This window comes from Phoca vitulina, unplaced genomic scaffold (assembly GCF_004348235.1).
Source record: "Phoca vitulina isolate PV1807 unplaced genomic scaffold, GSC_HSeal_1.0 scaffold20, whole genome shotgun sequence".
NCBI classification, from domain to species: domain Eukaryota; kingdom Metazoa; phylum Chordata; class Mammalia; order Carnivora; family Phocidae; genus Phoca; species Phoca vitulina.
Genome location: NW_022589723.1, coordinates 37,367,439 through 37,386,321, shown reverse-complemented (window position 1 = coordinate 37,386,321; position 18,883 = coordinate 37,367,439). Strand labels below are relative to the sequence as shown.

Here is an 18,883-nt window from a genome sequence, read left to right as displayed (position 1 = left end):
ATTTGCAACTACCTAGACGGAGATAAAGAGTATCATGCTAAGCCAAATAAGTCAGTCAAAGACAAATACCATATGATTTCACTCATATGTCAAATTTAAGAAACAAAACAGATGGACATGGTGGGGGGGGAAGAGAGGCAAAGCAGAAAACAGACTCTTTTTTTTTTTAAAGATTTTATTTATTTATTTGATAGAGCGAGAGGGAACAGTAGAGAGAGAGAGGGAGAAGCAGGTTCCCTGCCAAGCAGGGAGCCCGATGCGGGGCTTGATCCCAGGACCCCGGGATCATGACCTGAGCCGAAGGCAGACGCTTAACCATCTGAGCCACCCAGGCGCCCCAGAAAACAGACTCTTAACTACAGAGAACAAACTGAGGGTTGCTGGAGGGGAGGTGGGTGGGGGGATGGGTTATATGGGTGATGGGTATTAAGGAGTGCACTTGTGATGAGCACTGGGTGTTGTATGGAAGTGATGAATCACCAGATTCTACACCCGAAACTAATGTTACACTGTATGTTAACTGGAATTTAAATAAAAACTTGAAAAACAAATAAATACATTAAAATGTTATTATTAAGAAAAGAAGAGAACACCACCTGATCTCAAAATATACTATAAAGCTACAGTACTGGCAAAAGGATAGATATACGAATCAAAGGAAGAGAAGCCACAAATAGATACATACAAATATGGCAAAATGACTTTTTACAAAGGTGCTACAATTCAAAGGGAGGAAAACAGTTTTTTCTAAAAACAGTGCTAGAATAATCAAGACATCTATATATTAAAAAAAAAATCAACTTTAACCTAAACCTTAGACTTTATACAAAATTAATAATGGATCAGACCTAAATGTAAAACATAAAACTATAAAACTTCTAGAGGAAAACCTTTGTGGCCTCGTTTTGGGCAAAGAGTTCTTAGATAACAAAAGCACAATCCATAAGAAAAACTGATAAATTGGAATTCACCAAAATGAAAAGGACACTGATAAGAAAATGGAAAGAAAAGCCAGAGACTGGGAGAAAATATATGCAAATCATATCTTATAAAGGACTTGTATTTAGAATACATATTTTTAAAATCTCTTGAAACCTAATAAGAAAACAAAAACCCAATTTTAAAAATAGGCAAAAGCTCTGAACAGACACTTCACCAAAGAACATCTACACAGAGGCATGAAAAAGAACAAGATGTTCAACATTATTAGTTATTTGAACACAGGAATTGAAGCCACAGTGTCACCACTACAAGCCTGCGTGGGGTGGAAGAGGCAACCTATCAGACAAACCCAAGTGCTGCAGAGTATGTGGTTTAACTGGAACTTTCATACACTGCTGGTGGGAATGCATAATAATACAGCCAACAGGAAAAAATTTAGCAGTTTCATACAAGGTTAAACATATACTTACTACAAGCCCCGAATCTCACTATTAGGAATTTACCCTAAAACTTATCTTCACTCAAAAAAACCTATATAACAAAGTTTAAAACAGCTTTATTCCTACCTGACAAAAACTGCTAACAGCCCAAAAATTCCACAACTGGGGAATGGTTAAAGAAACTGTGGTACATCCACAATGGAATACTAATCAGCAAAAGAAAGAACTATTGATACATACAACAACATGAATGAATCTCAAATGCAAATTCTAAGTGAAAGAAGCCAGATTCAAGAGGCTACATATTGTATGATTCCATTTATATGACACCATGGAAAACACAAAACTACAGGGATGGTGTATAAATCCCTGGTTGCCAAGAATTAAGGGTGGAGGAGGCTTTGAACAAACAGGGCAGCAGGAAGGAATTTTTAAGGCGGCCATTATGGAACTGCTCTGTATGTTGATTGTGGTAGCAGATACAGAACTCCAGGCCCTGGTCAAAATTAATGGACTTGTACACCCAAAAGTATAAATTTTATATAAATTAAAACATAAATTTAAAATATTAAGTTATAAAAGTAATTTAACCTCACTTGAGCATCTATAATGGAGTTCTGACTGTTTAAAGTAAAGTAAGTGTCAAAAGAATGATGCTGAATAGAAGGAACACAGACATGAAATTATTCAGTGCCAGGCACTCTTTATACATCATATTTCATTTAATCTTCACATCAATACTTTATACAAGATAGGCATTATTTACATTTTACAGATGAAGTTAGAGAGATTAACTCATTTGACCCACGATGAAATAGATTAATAGGATCGGAATATTAGGAAAATTTTATAAAAATTTATGTTGTAGCACCACCCTTAAAGATTCTGATTTAATTGCTTTACGCTGGGGCCCAATCAAAGGAGAGAAATCACCTATGCATGCTACCAAAACTCTTGATTACTTGAGTAGAAAGTCAATTCAAACTCTTGGCTGAAATAACTCTTCATCCTATTCTTATTGGCGGTCCTCATTTTTTTAAACAAACAAAAAGATTTAAAAAGTTAACAAGCAAAATCAACAATTAGAAAATTAGTACTAGCAGCAGCACATTTAACTTTTAGGGCAATAAAACAATCTGAAATCTCATATATTCCCCAGTGGTAAATTCTAAAACAATGGTCCCTCATTTGGGCTGGATATTAAAATCTCTTGAGGAACTTTAAAAATACCAATACTTGAGGGTGCCTGGGTGGCTCAGTCGTTAAGCGTCTGCCTTCGGCTCAGGTCATGGTCCCAGAGTCCTGGGATCGAGCCCCACATCGGGCTTCCTGCTCGGCAGGAAGCCTGCTTCTCCCTCTCCCAATCCCCCTGCTTGTGTTCCCTCTCTCTCTGTGTCTCTCTGTCAAATAAATAAATAAAATCTTAAAAAAATTAAAATTAAAAATTAAAAAAAATAAAAATACTAATACTTGGACTTCGCCACAGCAATTCTGATTCAGTTGTCTAGAGTGGGACATGGATACATGAATTTCTCACCCAAAGTGTTTTTTTTTTTTTAAAAGATGTATTTATTTTGGAGAGAGTGCACATGTGCAGGGGGGAAGGGCAGAGGAGAGGGAGAAAGAGAATCTCAAAGAGACTCCTCACAACCTACCAGTGTAATACTATAGTAATTTAAAGAAAATTACATTCTAAGGTTATAGCAGCAGTATATGGTTTCAAAGTATCTACAAAGTTCTGTTTTAAAAAGTGGGTGTGATGGGGCACCTGGGTGGCTCAGTCGTTAAGCAGTTGCCTTCAGCTCAGGTCGTGATCCCAGGGTCCTGGGATTGAGCCCCACATCAGGCTCCCTACTCCACGGGAAGCCTGCTTCTCCCTCTCCCACTCCCCCTGCTTGTGTTCCCTCTCTCGCTGTCTCTCTCTCTCTCTCTCTCTCAAACAAATAAATAAATCTTTTTTAAAGAATAAAGTAAAAAAAAATAAAAAGTGGGTGTGAATATGCCAACTCTCCAGCTGAGGCCTTAGTATCAATGCCCTATCATCCTCCATCCTTTGAGCAAGTGGCTCTCAACTTTGGTAGCACATTAGAATCATATGAGGAACTTTTAAAAGCCCAATGTGCAGGCCACACCCCACACCAAATACATCAGAAGAGGAGGGTGAGGGAAGAACCTTGGCATTACCAATTTTTTGAAGCTCCCTGGCAATTCCATTACATAGGTGAAGACTACAATTCTAGATGTATACATGTATACAGATGCCCACATTTAAAAGAGTGTGACATAAATAAATAAGTAAGTAAGTAAGTAAGAGTGTGACAGAATCTCCTGGTAGAATTAGCCAAGTTACTGAATGGCATTGCTATGATTAGTATTGTGGGGAGGCAACTATTTTTTGAAAGGTCTCAATATACAACTTTATTTTAGGAGAAAGCTCAATATTAAATGAATGGGTTTCATAATATATAACAGTAGTCTAAGATGAAACAGCAAAAAAACACTTTTTAACCCAATTAACACACACAGAAAGGCCTCAGAGCCCAGCTTTTCATTTATCTCAGAATTTGATCTGCAATACACTCCATCTCAACACTCAGTTTGACAATTTTTCTACACAAAAATGGGCTCATAAAAAAAGAATGAAATCTTGCCATTTGCAATGACATGAATGAACCTAGAGAGTACTATGCTAAGCAAAATAAGTCAGTCAGAGAAAGACAAATACTGTATAACTTCACTCATATGTGGAATTTAAGAAACAAAATAAATGAGCAAAAGGAATAAAAAGGGAGAAAGGCAAACCAAGAAACAGACTCTTAACTGTAGAGAACTGATGGTTATCAGTGGGGAGGGGGCGGGAAGATGGGTGACATAGGTGATGGGGATTAAGGAGTGCACTTGTTGTGATGAGCACCAGGTGATGTATGAAGTATTGAATCATCATACTGTACATCTGAAACTAATATAACACTGTATGTTAACAATATTGGAATTTAAATAAAAACTTAAAAAAAAAGAATGGCCTCGTTTTTATAGTATGTTACCATCTAGTTTAATCTATAAGCTCCTTGAGAGCTGCTGATGATCCAAATTTTACAGACGCTTGCTCTGTAATGCCTTAATATTAGAAACCCCAAAGCCATAAAATATAAAAACTTCTGTATAGAAAGAAGTATTTGCAACACCTACAATACACAGTAAATAAGCAAATATACAAGTCCATAAAAAACAACCCAAAACAAATGGATGGTTTATGAAGTCTAAGAATATAACTGGCTGCGGGGCGCCTGGGTGGGTCAGTCGTTAAGCATCTGCCTTCGGCTCAGGTCATGATCCCAGAGTCCTAGGATCGAGCCCCACATCAGGCTCCCTGCTCAGCAGGAAGCCTGCTCCTCTCTCCCCCTCTCCCCCTGCTTGTGTTCCCTCTCTTGCTGTGTCTCTGTCAAATAAATAAATAAAATCTTTAAAAAAAAAAAAAGAATATAACTGGCTGAAAAACAAGAAAATATTCAATCTCCTTAATTACAACAAGTGTTTTTAATCTACCACGATGGCTAAGATCTTAAAAATTTACAATATCCAGGGACAAAGGAAGGGAAATATTTCATGTTAGTGAAACGCAACTTTTGAGAGTAGTTTGGCAGAACGGATCAAAATTAAAAATGCACATGACCACGGGGCGCCTGGGTGGCTCAGTCGGTTAAGCGGCTGCCTTCGGCCCAGGTCATGATCCCAGGGTCCTAGGATTGAGCCCCGCATCGGGCTCCCTGCTCGGCGGGAAGCCTGCTTCTCCCTCTCCCACTCCCCCTACTTGTGTTCCCTCTCTCCTGTCTCTCTCTGTCAGATAAATAAATAAAATCTTAAAAAAAAAAAAAAATGCACATGACCTAAGACAGGATCTAAAGATTCCACTTCCAGAAACCTACTCTGCAGAAATATGTTAAGTGTAGAAGGGGGGCACCTGGGTGGCTCAGTCAGTTAAGCATTTGCCTTCGGCTCAGGTCAGGATCCCAGGATCAAGCCCCGCATCAGGCTCCCTCTCCCCCTACCACTCCCCCTGCTTCTGCTCATTCTCTCTCTGTCAAATAAATAAATAAAATCTTTTTAAAAAACAAAAATAAAAATAAAATAAAGTGTAGAAGGGGAAGAATAAGAAATTTCACATGCACACTATTTGGAAAAGCAATAAAGCAAAGATAACCTGCATTTTTCCAAAGGGGGATTGTCTATAAATTATGCCATATCCATACTCAGATTATGCAGTAATAAAAAAAAACAGAAAAAAAAATCTGTATGCACTGACATGGAAGGATATCCACGAGACATCACTGAGTGAAAAAAGGAAGTTACTGAGCAAGGTACAATATTCCATTTTTTAGTTACAAAAAGAAAGTTAAGTTCTCTCGTGTTCCCTCTCTCGCTGTGTCTCTGTCAAATAAGTAAAATCTTAAAAATATATATTTTTTATCTATTTGAGAGAGAGAAACATGAGCGGAGGGGAGGAGCAGAGGGAGAGGGAGAAGCAGACTCCCCGCTAAGCAGGGAACCGGATCCCGGGACCCGAGCGGAAGGCAGATGCTTAACCGACTGAGCCACCCTGGCACCCCTGGTAAAGTTCTATGATATGTAATAAAATGTTTAGAAGGATTTATATTGAAGATGCTCTGGAGTTACCATCCCTGGGGACTGGTCTGGGAATGGGGTGGGAAAAAAATGTGTTTTTTTGTTACTTTATAATATGAATAGAAATTTAGAGTATTACTTTTATAACAATCAACTATAAACAGTACAAGGCCTTGCTTCTCAAACTGTAGTTCACAAAATCACAATCACCTGAGTTTGTTAGAAATTCAGAATCGTGGGGTGCCTGGGTGGCTCAGTTGGTTAAGTGGCTGCCTTAGGCTCAGGTCATGATTCTGGGGTCCTGGGATGGAGCCCAGCGTCGGGCTCCCTGCTCAGCAGACAGCCTGCTTCTCCCTCTCCCTCTGCCTGCCTCTCTGCCTACTTGTGCTCTCTCTCTCTCTGTCAAATAAATAAATAAAATCTTAAAAAAAAAATTCAAAATCCTAAGTCCCAATCCACATCTACTGAATCATTTCAACCAGACTCTCAAAAGTTCCTGAGGTGACGTGTATGTACAGTGAAATTGACAAGCACTGATATAAGCTACAAGTTCTGAGAGATGGTTATACTAACCATAAAAGTTTTCATTTCCAAATTCTCCTTAGATTTAATTAAATACTTGATTTCTTTAAGAAATTATCATGTGTAATCCAAGTATAATTTTTCTTCTCTTAAAAGGTATATAAGTATGTTGAGAGCTTTATACTAAGAGTTACTAAAAACTGCAATATAATTAAAGCTTAGTCAATGACATACAATAAATTCTTTATGTATCCAAAGTTCACACAGTACCATATACAAAATGGAAGAACAGTACTTGTCACCAAAAGATGCTCTTGACTTTGATCATTCGGGGTTTGGTGAAGAGTATAAAAACCCAAACTAGGTATCTTTAGCAAAGGGGGAGTTAATAAAAGAAGTTCATGCTTAATTAGTAGAAGGACTGGAGGAGTGGGGCTATAAGGCTATGTGTACAAGAATGACACCAGAACATAACACACTGAATCACAAGGAGCTCTCCCTGCTTAAGCCACCAACAGAACCACTAAATTCAAGAATAACAGATGACTGTGATCCAAGGATTAGAAAGCAGGAATCAGGAAGTCATCACTACCACTGCCACAACTGCCTCTAGATACCCAGGATGATGTACACAACAAAACAGTCTAGCTGCTGCCTTGCCACAAATGCCTCTTGATAATGCAGAAAGATGAAGAATGGATAATGCAATGCTACCTTTCTGCTACTGCAGAAAAATTTCACACCCTTACAACCCAACAAAAAAAAGGGGGGGGTGATGGGGCAGTGGCAGAAAAGAGAAGAAATAGTTTTTGGCTTTCTAGCCCAACACAGCACAGAAAGGTAATTTTGGAGAACTGAGAAAGATAATCACAGAATTCCCAAATGGCTTAAAAGTTATATGCATTTAAAACAAATTTACAACTAAACAACACGAATCCTCAAAGTTTCCAGTTTCAAATATGTACTTCTAAGCTATCCTTCAAGAAGGAAGGTAAAAGAGACGGGGGAAATGTTGAAAGTAATGATGTTAAGAGACTTTCCCACTGGAGATGGTTCTTGGAAGATTACTTCAGCAAAAATTTCACAGTTTAACTCACTACCCTTGGAGATTAATTAAAATGAAAATTTAACACTGACAAGCTCTGACCAAATATAATTCTGTAGATCCATGATACTTAACTTGAAATTGTGCTGAGGTATGCATCTGAAATACAAATGTAATCCTGATGTACCAAAACTTGTCAGTGAATGCATTTAGTGAATTACCATCAATAACATCTCAAATTTGGCTTTGCTGTTCTTCACTTGCCCTTGTACACACATTTTATGAAGGCAATTACTTCCTTCTATGTCATCTCAAATTTAGAGAGTCAAGATTTCACCTCTAGAAGAATGTCAAGAGTTTAATCAGAATTTAATAAAATAAATAAAGTGTTTCTGTAAAAAGAAGAAAGGATACTATTACTGCGTGTAATCATTTGATTTATTCTGTAAAAATTCAACTGCAAGCCAAACGGGCATGTGATGAAAGGGACACTTTTATGTGAAGGATAGGTAAAACTTCTATTTTACATCAGAAAACAAACTGACATCTTTACAAAGCACTGCATGCTTCAGCATCTAGTTGATCAAGAGCCATGTCACCTCCAACAAACAAAACCCTAGTTTTAAACATTTACCATTACATGAGGCCCCACTCAAAGCAAGATTTTGTTGGGTCTCAGTCTCCTGAGGAGGAAAAAGTCCTGCATACTCTATCAAGGGGAAAAAATAATCCTACAGAACCAAAAGGAAAGGCCAAAAACCAGGTAACTACCAATTCCACATTACTTTGGTATAACGGAGCTAATTTAAACTATAAATGAAGATTCTATATAGACCACCTTATATTACTTTACTATTTTTGCAGTAATTCAGAACTGTTAGAGAATTATTTAAGAATCTTCTTAGTTATCTGTTCATAAGCTCACCTCTGGGTTCCAATTGTCAAGCCCGAAGTATTAGCATTCTATACATAGCTATTGTGGCACACACTGAAAATGTTCCACAAACACACAACCAAAACATTTGAGTGACTTCAAGGTACTGCACTTCACTTAACACAACCACTAGCCATCTCCAAACTACCTAAAGATGGCATACAAATTGAATTAGTTGTGCAAAGTGAAATGAATATTAAGTGTTGTGTAACAGTTATCTCTTCTTCTGGAAGCACTTCAAAAAAAGAGATAGGGTGCCTGGGTGGCTCAGTTGGTTAGGCGACTGCCTTCGGCTCAGGTCATGGTCCTGGAGTCCCGGGATCGAGTCCCGCATCGGGCTCCCTGCTCAGCAGGGAGTCTGCTTCTCCCTCTCCCGCTCCCCCCTCTTGTGCTCTCTCTCTCTCTCAAATAAATAAATAAAATCTTTAAAAAAAAAAAAAAAAAAGAGATACATACACATTCCCAACTACTTCTTAATAACAAATTTTAACAGTACAGTATTTGAACTAGTACTTCCTCCCTTCTCATCACAGCAAATCAAAATACCTATTGTAAGTGGTAGGATTCTGATTAGCAATTCACTATTTCTTACTTACACTCTATATATGTGTATATGGTACACAAAAATTTGTAAAACAGAAACATAAGTGAGATTCTTTAAAAATCACAGTGCTTATTTAAAGGAGTATAGAAGTTTTAATCTGTATCTCAAAAAGACCCTATTAAAAATAAAGCCACTGTAAATTTCTTTCAAGCTCAAAAAGTAGTCATAAATCCAAATGATCTTGAAATAGACACAAATATACTGCTGTATCATTTAAATAAAGTTTTATAACCTAGCTGTAATAGGCAATGTATGTCTCCAATATGTTTTCCTGCCAATTCTTCTCAAAATACACAGGCTCAATGGCTAAGAATCATGAAAAAGGAACATGTGGCATATACAACTGGAACCTTCCTCCCTTCGTGATGTTTATAATGAATACCTGGACTGAGAACACTTCTACATATATTTGCTGAGAGGATTTTAAAGAATGAAGATAGCAGTGCTCACTTCAGCAACACATATACAAAAACTGAAACAATACAGAACCCTGTGCAAGTATGACATGCAAATTCAGGAAGTGTTCCTTATTTTTGTGTCAAAGAGTTTAGAGAACATCAATTAAGGAAAAATTTCCCTGGTTGATGAAAAATGACTGTTTAAACATTTAAACCTTTTTTTAAAGATTTTATTTATTTATTTGAGAGCACACGTGTGCATGAACAAGGGGAGGGTCCGAGGGGGAGGGATAAGCTGATCCCCCACTGAGCAGGAAGCCAGACATGGGACTCGATCCCAGGACCCTAAGATCATGATCTGAGCCAAAGGTAGATGCTTAACTGACTGAGCCACCCAGGCGCCCCTGCTTAAACATTTTTTTAATTTAGTGTATGTGCACAGTTTTAGAAGTTAATTATAACCTCAAGGTTTAACAATCCTCTCTGCCACATCTCAGTCACTACTGATTTCCAATCCTCTGAGGCAAGCATTTTAAATTCTTTTCCCTGTTTCTTCCGGTATTTACTACTTTTATCCTAAATAATATGCTTCTGCTCAGATAGTTACTATCTTTCTATTTTAGATATTATCTATTACCATCCTTGCAAATGATGAAGATTCAGCGCTCTTAACATTCACCTTCCCTCCTATCTTTCTTATATAATTTTATCATCATTTTTATTTAAGCCACTATCCATTGTTTTTAACAATCATAACAGGAATTCCAGAGGAGAGAGAAGAAAATTACGAAAGCAGTATTATAAATTCATTTCCCAAAGCGTTAGAAGGACACAAGTCTTCCAGTTGAAAGTGTCTACCAAGGCCCAACACAATGAGAAGATTCACACTTAACACATCTCTTCAGACAACCAAGAGATAAAGAGAAAAGGCTGAAACTTAAAAAAAAAAAAGTCATCAAGAAACGAGAACCGGGCGCCTGGGTGGCTCAGTTGGTTAAGCGACTGCCTTCGGCTCAGGTCATGATCCTGGAGTCCCTGGATCGAGTCCCGCATCGGGCTCCCTGCTCGGCAGGGAGTCTGCTTCTCCCTCTGACCCTCTCCCCTCTCATGTGCTCTCTCTCTCTCATTCTCTCTGTCTCAAATAAATAAATAAAATCTTTAAAAAAAAAAAAAAAAAAGAAACGAGAACCAGACTGGTCCTGGATTTATTAGCAACAGTAAGTGCAGAAGGCAGTTATCTTTAATAAACATTCCAATCTAGACTTTCTCAGCTAGCCCATCCAGCAACCAAAGTTGAAGGCAAATTAAAGACACCATCAGAGCCACAACAAAAAATAGCATAAGAAAAATATATAAATTAATATATACTTTTTAAAAATTAATTTAAATTATAAAAATATAAATTAAGGATGTAGCCCACCAAATGAGATTAAATCAAGAAAAAGACACAGATCTAAGAAACAGAGGCTCCAACTCAAGAGTACAATAAGAGGCTTAGTGGGAAGGGCATCCTGATTAGAAGAGCAGGATGGAGGGTTCCAGGAAGAGTGTAAATACAATCCAAATGACCTTGATACCAGAAGCATTGTTCTCAGGAAGGTCCAGAGCATTTGGCATTAAGCCTGTTTTAAAAAAAAAAAGTAATAATCCCAATATACTACTTGGACTGTCATAAAAGCAAACATTGTTCAATAGTGTCACTTAAAAAAAAAATCAAGCTATGAGCAAATTAATACTTGGCTATGATCACAAACCAAAAGGACTTTGATAACAAAAATATAGGTGGTACAGAGTGGGTTATCAAAGGTGAGAGAAGGAAGGAAGAGGAAAATGTCAAAAGGTAATGGAAAAGAGGTATATTAAAGTTATAAATGTAAAAAAAAAATAAAGTTATAAATGTAATCATTTGGAGATGATAACAACTTTCTCATTTGTTACCACATACATGTTTAAAACAAATAACAAGTTGGAGAAAAGAGCTACAGTAACAATCATAAAGAACTCATTAAGAAAAGGTGCAAAGGATATGAAAAGACAGTTTAGAGAAATGTTCAATTAAACCAAGCAATATTTTATCAGGCTAATGAAAATTTTAAGATTCTTAATAGTGTCAGCAAAGGTGCAAAGAAAATGACAGTTCACACACTACTGGTGTAAAGATAAACTCAGTAACCTTTGAAAACATTCCATCTTATTTAATTTATAAAAACCATAAATGTCTATAACCAAAGTCCAGCAAGCCCACTTCCAAGGTTAGGTTAGGTCAAGAAAGGAAAAGGAAGCGAACAATAGGAAGGAGACACACAATAGGGAGAGGAAAAAATGCCAAACTGGTATGTTCATATCAGAAAATACTGTACAAACAATTTTTAACCCCACAGTAATATTGAAGGAAAAAAATAGCAACTTACAGAATAAAGTGGAACCAGAGCAGGAAGTGAGAAAGAGCACCAATATAACCCACTTATTTTTCTTCTAAAATATTTCAATTGTAGACTGACATTGACATAAGAACACTATTTTTTTAAAAAATCAAATCTGAGGGGTGCCTCGGTGGCTCAGTTGTTAAGCATATGCCTTCGGCTCAGGTCATGATCCCAGGGTCCTGGGATCAAGCCCTGCATCGGGCTCCTGGCTCAGCGGGAAGCTTGCTTCTCCCTCTCCCACTCCCCCTGCTTGTGTTCCCTCTCTCGCTGTGTCTCTCTCTGTCAGATAAATGAATAAAATCTTTATAAAAAATAAATAAATAAAAATCAAATCTGAGCAATGACAGATCCAGTTAACAGTTCCCATCTTCACACCCTTACTAAGAATCCCTTTTCAAAAAGACAACCAAATTTTGTAAAGGTACCACCAACATCCATTTTAAAAGGGAAAAAAACTGAAAAGTAGAAGTTATTTCTGAAATGTCAATCGTGGCAGTCAGGATTAGAAGGAACCTAGGTCTCTAAAATTCAGAATTAGTTTGTTTATATTGATCTAGATTGGGCAATATTAAAGAAATTATAGACTTGTGACAAATACTCATTTTAATACAAGGTAAACAATGATTTACAATCTATTTAGACCATGAAATCCTTCAAATACATTTGGAAGAAGGGGCTAAATATGAAAATAGGAAAGTAAAAAAGTTAACCAAAAAGGTTTCCAAGACCCCCAAAAAAGGGCTCAAACACCAAAATACCTTGTTTCAACACAATTGATTCAAAAAACCTCTACGGTATACCATGAAACTTCAAAGAGATTGCAGACTAGTTCTTCTCAATGCAGTATACAGTTTATTATAGTATGAACTACTAACCCCAGCCTTTTGGCCCAGAATTTAAGCAGTGGCTACTTGAGATCTTAGGTTTTATAGTCATTTTGAAAATCCAGCAATCTTCACTGAAAACCAAATACAAACCTGTATCTGCCTTTTCATTTGGGAAGCTTGAAAAGCACTGTATTAACCTATTTAGAAAAACATAGCCTCCTCCTTTTAGAAGCACATCAACAAAGAAAATGATGCAAATAATCTGTATCATTCAGCTATCCCTAGAATCTCACTTTGTCAGCCAATACTAGAATAATATAAATAAGCAACCTCATACTTTACCTTATATGTAAGCTTTCCATTTCTTTTTCTTCAAACATTTGCATTATATTGCCTGAGTTCTTAAAGCTTGCCTCTGATTTAGTCTTAGAATTCAGTATAAAAAATGCTGTTGCTCTCTCATTCTAACACAGCATTTAAAAAAAGGAAAGAAGCCAGGTATTGGTATTGCAATTGCTATCATTTTGCAAGCAAATGGATATAAATATCTAAGTAAATGGTACAAATATTTAAATAGAAATCCTTAAACTTCCTCATAGAAGTTAAACAACCTGGAAAATTTAGATTATTTCCATCAAAATATTCCAGATTCGGACATAATAAAATATACACACATGGCCAGATCAATCTAGCTTTCTTCCTCCTTTTTCTCCCACAGTTTTACAAATGGGTCCTCTGTCATCATAGTTTCTGAAAATCAACCAGGTCCATGAATCAAGCAAATAACATTAATATCCTCCATTTAACCATTTCTTCTACTATTCAGCATTTTTTTTTAAAAGATAGTGGCAAACACCAATTTACTTTGTTGCCTAAGTAATAAAATTAATAAAACTGTGCCCTTTATAAGTGGATATATCAAGTTTGTCATGTCAGAACAGGCTTGTCATCAAGATTTACAGGATAAACGGTATGCCCTTAAATAATGAGGTACTTGCTGCCAAAATGTGCTTGCACATATGTGTGTTTAATGGTCCTTTAATGACTTGTCTTTGGAATGATTCTGTCCTACCTTTGCTGCTGCAGCCCGCCTGTCCTTTGCATCACTGAATTCATACTTCTGGAAGTACCCAATATGCACTGTAACAGACAGATGGACAGATCAATGGGCCACAGCGGCAAAGGCCAGATAGACAGACTTGATAAAAATTAAAATCAAGGTATATAAAGGGAAGGGGGAAACCAGAAGAGAACATATCTACCTATATTCTATTAAGCAAAATACCTGAACTTCAGGCCTACAATCCTCCCATACACATACCCAAATAAACTATTTCTGATTTCCGTATCATTCCCTTCTTTCAAGCAGAAACAGTACCACCGCAATGGGTAAAATAATCAGTATTTTTAATACCATCAACAGTTACAGAGCAGGCATTTCTGTAACCATGCCACACAATTTCTTCAGAGGTAGTTACTTTTTAATACAAAATTATTTTTCACATCCAAAGACTTTCTATGCCAAAATTAATAAGGCAATTATTACACGCAGAAAACTTCTGTCATACCAGGGTCTATGTGATTCAAGTATACTTGGAATCACAAAGTAAAAGTAGTATTTCAGCATTTTACCATTCTACATTTCCCTGTCTTCCTATGTAAAAATGGTTGCTAGCACCACATCTAGATAACTTTAGGGGCTTAAAAAAATATATTAGCGTCATTTAGGCCAATTACCAAGATACAGTAAAACATATACAAAACTACCAACAGTATCTTTAAAATCTATTTAGAGTCCTTCTATTACTTCAAATCCATTCAAACAAGTATTCACACTTCAAGAAATTTCTGAGTTATTTTTTTTGTAAAGATTTTATTTATTTGACAGAGAGAGACACAGCAAGAGAGGGAACACAAGCAGGGGGAGGGAGAGAGGGAGAAGCAGGCCTCCCCCATGCGGACATGGGACTCGATCCCTGGACTCTGGGATCATGACCTGAGCTGAAGGCAGACGCCCAACGACTGAGCCACACAGGCGCCCCCTGAATTATTTTAAAAACACACCTTAATATCTCAAAATGCTAGCTCGCTTAAGCTTCATTAAAAGCTTAGATCCATGTAAAAGTCCCAAAATTTTAATCAAACATTTTATTTTGCATGCATCTAAGATAATGTAGATTCTTTCTCCATGTTTAAGAAAGACCGAGGAAAAACATTTCCCCTTTCACTTCCAAGGGATCTAACCATTTATTCATTTCTTACTGTAACCTCTCAAAAACATGAGCAGGTAATTAGACATGATAATCAAATGTAATGCATGATCCTGGATGGAATTCTAGACTGGAAGAAGAAAAACTATAAAATGACCTATTGGACAACTGCAGAAATGTGAATGTGGTATGTATATTAGTATTTTCTATGATAATGTTATTCAAATATAATCACATACCATAAAATTCACTTTCAAAGTATATAATTCAGTAGTTTTGATTATATTCAGAGTTGTGACAAACAGTTCTGTCAACCATTAATTTTAGAACATTTCATCAGCCCAAAAAGAAACCTTATACCCATTAGCAGCCACTCTCCATTCTCCCTTTCCCCACTCAGCCTCTGACAAACACTCATCTTTTTGTCTCTGTGGATTTGCCTATTTGGGACATTTCATAAAAGTGACATCGGGACACGTGGGTGGCTCAGTCAGTTAAGCATCCAACTCTTGATTTCAGCTCAGGTCATGATCTCAGGGTGGTGTAGTTGAGCCCCATGTTGAGCTCTGCACTAGGGCAGAGTCTGCTGGAGATTTCTCTCTCTCCCTCTGCCTCTCCCCCTGCTTGCGCAAGCGCACTCTAAATAAATCAAATCTTAAAAAGAGGGGGGGAATCAAAGTACGAGGCCTATTGTGACTGGTTACTTTTGTTATTTACTTTTGCTTATTTTGGAAGATCAACAAGCTGAAGGCTTGCCATGGACATCAAATAAATCTGTTTTACTGAGGGAACGGAGAGGAACAATTAATCTGAAAGTCAGTTAAATGAAGGCTTCTTAAAGTTTCAACTAAACTATTTTTCTTTTTTCTTTTTTTTTAAATTTATTTATTTGACAGAGAGATAGCACAAGTAGGCAGAGCAGCAGGCAGAGGGAAAGGGAGAAGCAGGCTCTCTGCTGAGCAGGGAGCCCGATGCGGGGCTCGATCCCAGGAGCCCGGGATCATGACCTGAGCCGAAGGCAGCCGCTTAACCGACTGAGCCACCCAGGCGCCCCTAAACTATTTTTCAAGTACTCATTTTACAGATGAGGAAAGAGAATTAAATAACTGACACAAAGTCATAAAATTGATAAAAAGCAAAGCTGGACCTGAATTTAGTTCTATATATGATGCCAAAGACTTAACTACTCAGCTATTTTGTCTCTTAATAAAATTCACCAATTCTCACTGATTCTACCTCCTAATTGCTTGAATGCCTCTCCCTTCTCTCTAGTCCAGCCTCACTAACCTCATCAAATATTTCTTGCTCAAATTATTGTAATAGACTTCTCGCTACTCTCCTTGCTTCCTAATCTCATCCTATTCTCATTTATTCCCTATACTGCCATCAAAGTGGTCTTTCTAAACACTAATTCCACATTAATTTGTTTCACTAGGTCCTAGGGGATAAATACATCTCACTTAGTACTACGTTAAAACCTTTCATAAACTGCCTGTCTAGCCTCACCTCCTACCACACTACTTCCCATACCAGACCATTAACAGCTTCTGCCTTTGTACATTCTATTCCTCTCTTCCTCTGGCTGGATGCCTTCTCCTATCCCACCTGCCTAATGAGCTATGATTATTCATTTTTCAAAACCTAGCTTCAGACCCATTTCCACCAGGAATTATCAGTCCTTCCCAGAAAACAGCATTAAACATTCCTTCTCTGACCCTGTATGTCAGATATGTCAGTGATATGTTGCACATATCACTATATTATAACTTATTTATACATGCCTCTTTAAAGAGTTGTCCAGTATTTATATTCCCCCAGCATAGCGTAGCAGCTAAAGAAATATTAGTTGGTAAAAAAAATCAAGTATTCAACGTATTTAATGTCCCCAGTTAAAGTGAAGTATTATGTTTAAGATCTCATTGGCCTCAGAGAATATGCAATGAGAAAAAGACAGCCTCTTCAACAAATGGGGTTTAGGAGACTGGATGGCTACATGCAAAATAATGACCACTGGCTTACACCATACACAACAAAGATACATTTAAAATGGATTAAAGACCTAAATGTGAGACCTGAAACCATAAAAATCTTAGAAGAGAAACACAGGCAGTAATTTCTGACATTGCATGTAGCGACTTTTTTCTAGATAGGTCTCCTAAGGCAAGAGAAACAAAAGTAAAACTGAACTATTAGGACTACATCAAAACAGAAAGCTTCTGCACAGCAAAGGAAACAATCAACAAAACTAAAAGATAAACTACAGAATGGGAGAAGGTATCAGCAAATGACATATCCTATGAAGGATTAATATCCAAAATATATAAAAAAACTTACATAACTCAACACCCAAAAACTAAATAATCCAATTAAAAATGGGCAGAAGACATGAACAGACATTTCTCCAAAGAAGAAATACAGATGGCCAAAAGACATGAAAAGATGCTCAACATCACTCATCATCAGGGAAATACAAATCAAAACACAATGAGATATCACCTTGCACCTATCAGAATGGCTAAAATCAAAAACACAAGAAACAACAGATGTTGGAGAGGATGTGGACAAATAGGAACCCTAGGGCACCATTGGTGGAATGCAAACTAGTGCAGCTACTCTGGAAAACAGTATGGAATTTCCTCAAAAAGTTAAAAATAGAACTATCTTGGGGCGCCTGGGTGGCTCAGTCGTTAAGCATCTGCCTTCGGCTCAGGTCATGATCCCAGTGTCCTGGGATCGAACCCTGTATCAGGCTCCCTGCTCCGTGGGAAGCCTGCTTCTCCCTCTCCCACTCCCCCTGCTTGTGTTCCCTCTCTCGCTGTGTCCCTGTCAAACAAATAAATAAAATCTTTAAAAAAAAAAAAATAGAACTATCTTATGATCCAGTAATCACACAACTGGATAAATAGCCCAAAATACAAAAACACTCATTCAAAGGGATAGATGCACCCCTATGTTTATTGCAGCATTATTTACAATAGCCAAGTTATGGAAACAGCCGAAGTGTCCACTGATAGGTGAAAGGATAAAGAAGATGTGATACACACACACACACACACACACACACACACACACGGGAATATTATTCAGCCATAAAAAAAGAACGAAATCTTGCCATTTGCAACATGGATGGAGCTAAAGTGTATTATGCTAAGTGAAATAGCCAGTCAGAGAAAGACAGATACCATATGATTTCACTCATGTGTAGAATTTAAGAAACAAAACAAAAAAGGAAAAGCAAAGAAAAAAAAAAAAACAGACTCTTAACTAGAGAGCAAACTGATGGTTCCAGAAAGGAGGTGGGTGGAGGATTGGATAAAATAGGTGAAGGGGATTAAAGAGTACACTTATCATGATGAGCAATGAGTACTGTATAGAATTGTTGAATCACTATATTGTATACCTAAAACTAACATAACACTGTATGTTAACTATACCGAAATTAAAATAAACTTAACAAAAAAAAAATTTTTTTTTAAAGTACATGTGAGGAGGGCGCCTGGGTGGCTCAGTTGGTTAAGCATCTGCCTTCAGCTCAGGTCATGATCCCAGGGTCCTGGGATTGAGTCCCACATCAGGCTCTCTGCTCAGCAGGGACTCTGCCTCTCCCACTCACTCTCCCTCTATGTTCTCCCTCTCTCTCTCAAATAAATAAAATCTTAAAAAAAAAAAAGTACATGTGAGGCCTTTAGCAGTCAAGAAACACCTAGGGATTCCTGAAAAATCCGTTCTCAGCACCCAGCATTCCTTCCCACCCACTATAATCCCATAATTTAGAAAAACAACTGCCCCCACTCCCAAATATCCTAGGGTTCTGAAGGCATTTTAATTGAGCAAATGACTTTAAAGGCACAGTAGCAAGAATCTGAAGGTCCATTCCCAGACTGGATGAACTTTTTCCTTAGCTTATGGCTG

The 18,883-nt window shown here is 37.4% G+C and overlaps 1 protein-coding gene and 1 pseudogene across 1 annotated transcript in view; one reads left to right on the top strand and one right to left on the bottom strand.

Annotated features, from left to right (window-relative positions):
- The window catches only part of ARIH1 (ariadne RBR E3 ubiquitin protein ligase 1), a 120,262-nt gene that overhangs the window by 78,034 nt on the left and 23,345 nt on the right, over positions 1 to 18,883 (bottom strand). The window lies entirely within an intron of this gene.
- On the top strand, positions 9,553 to 9,645 carry LOC116640898 (annotated as a pseudogene).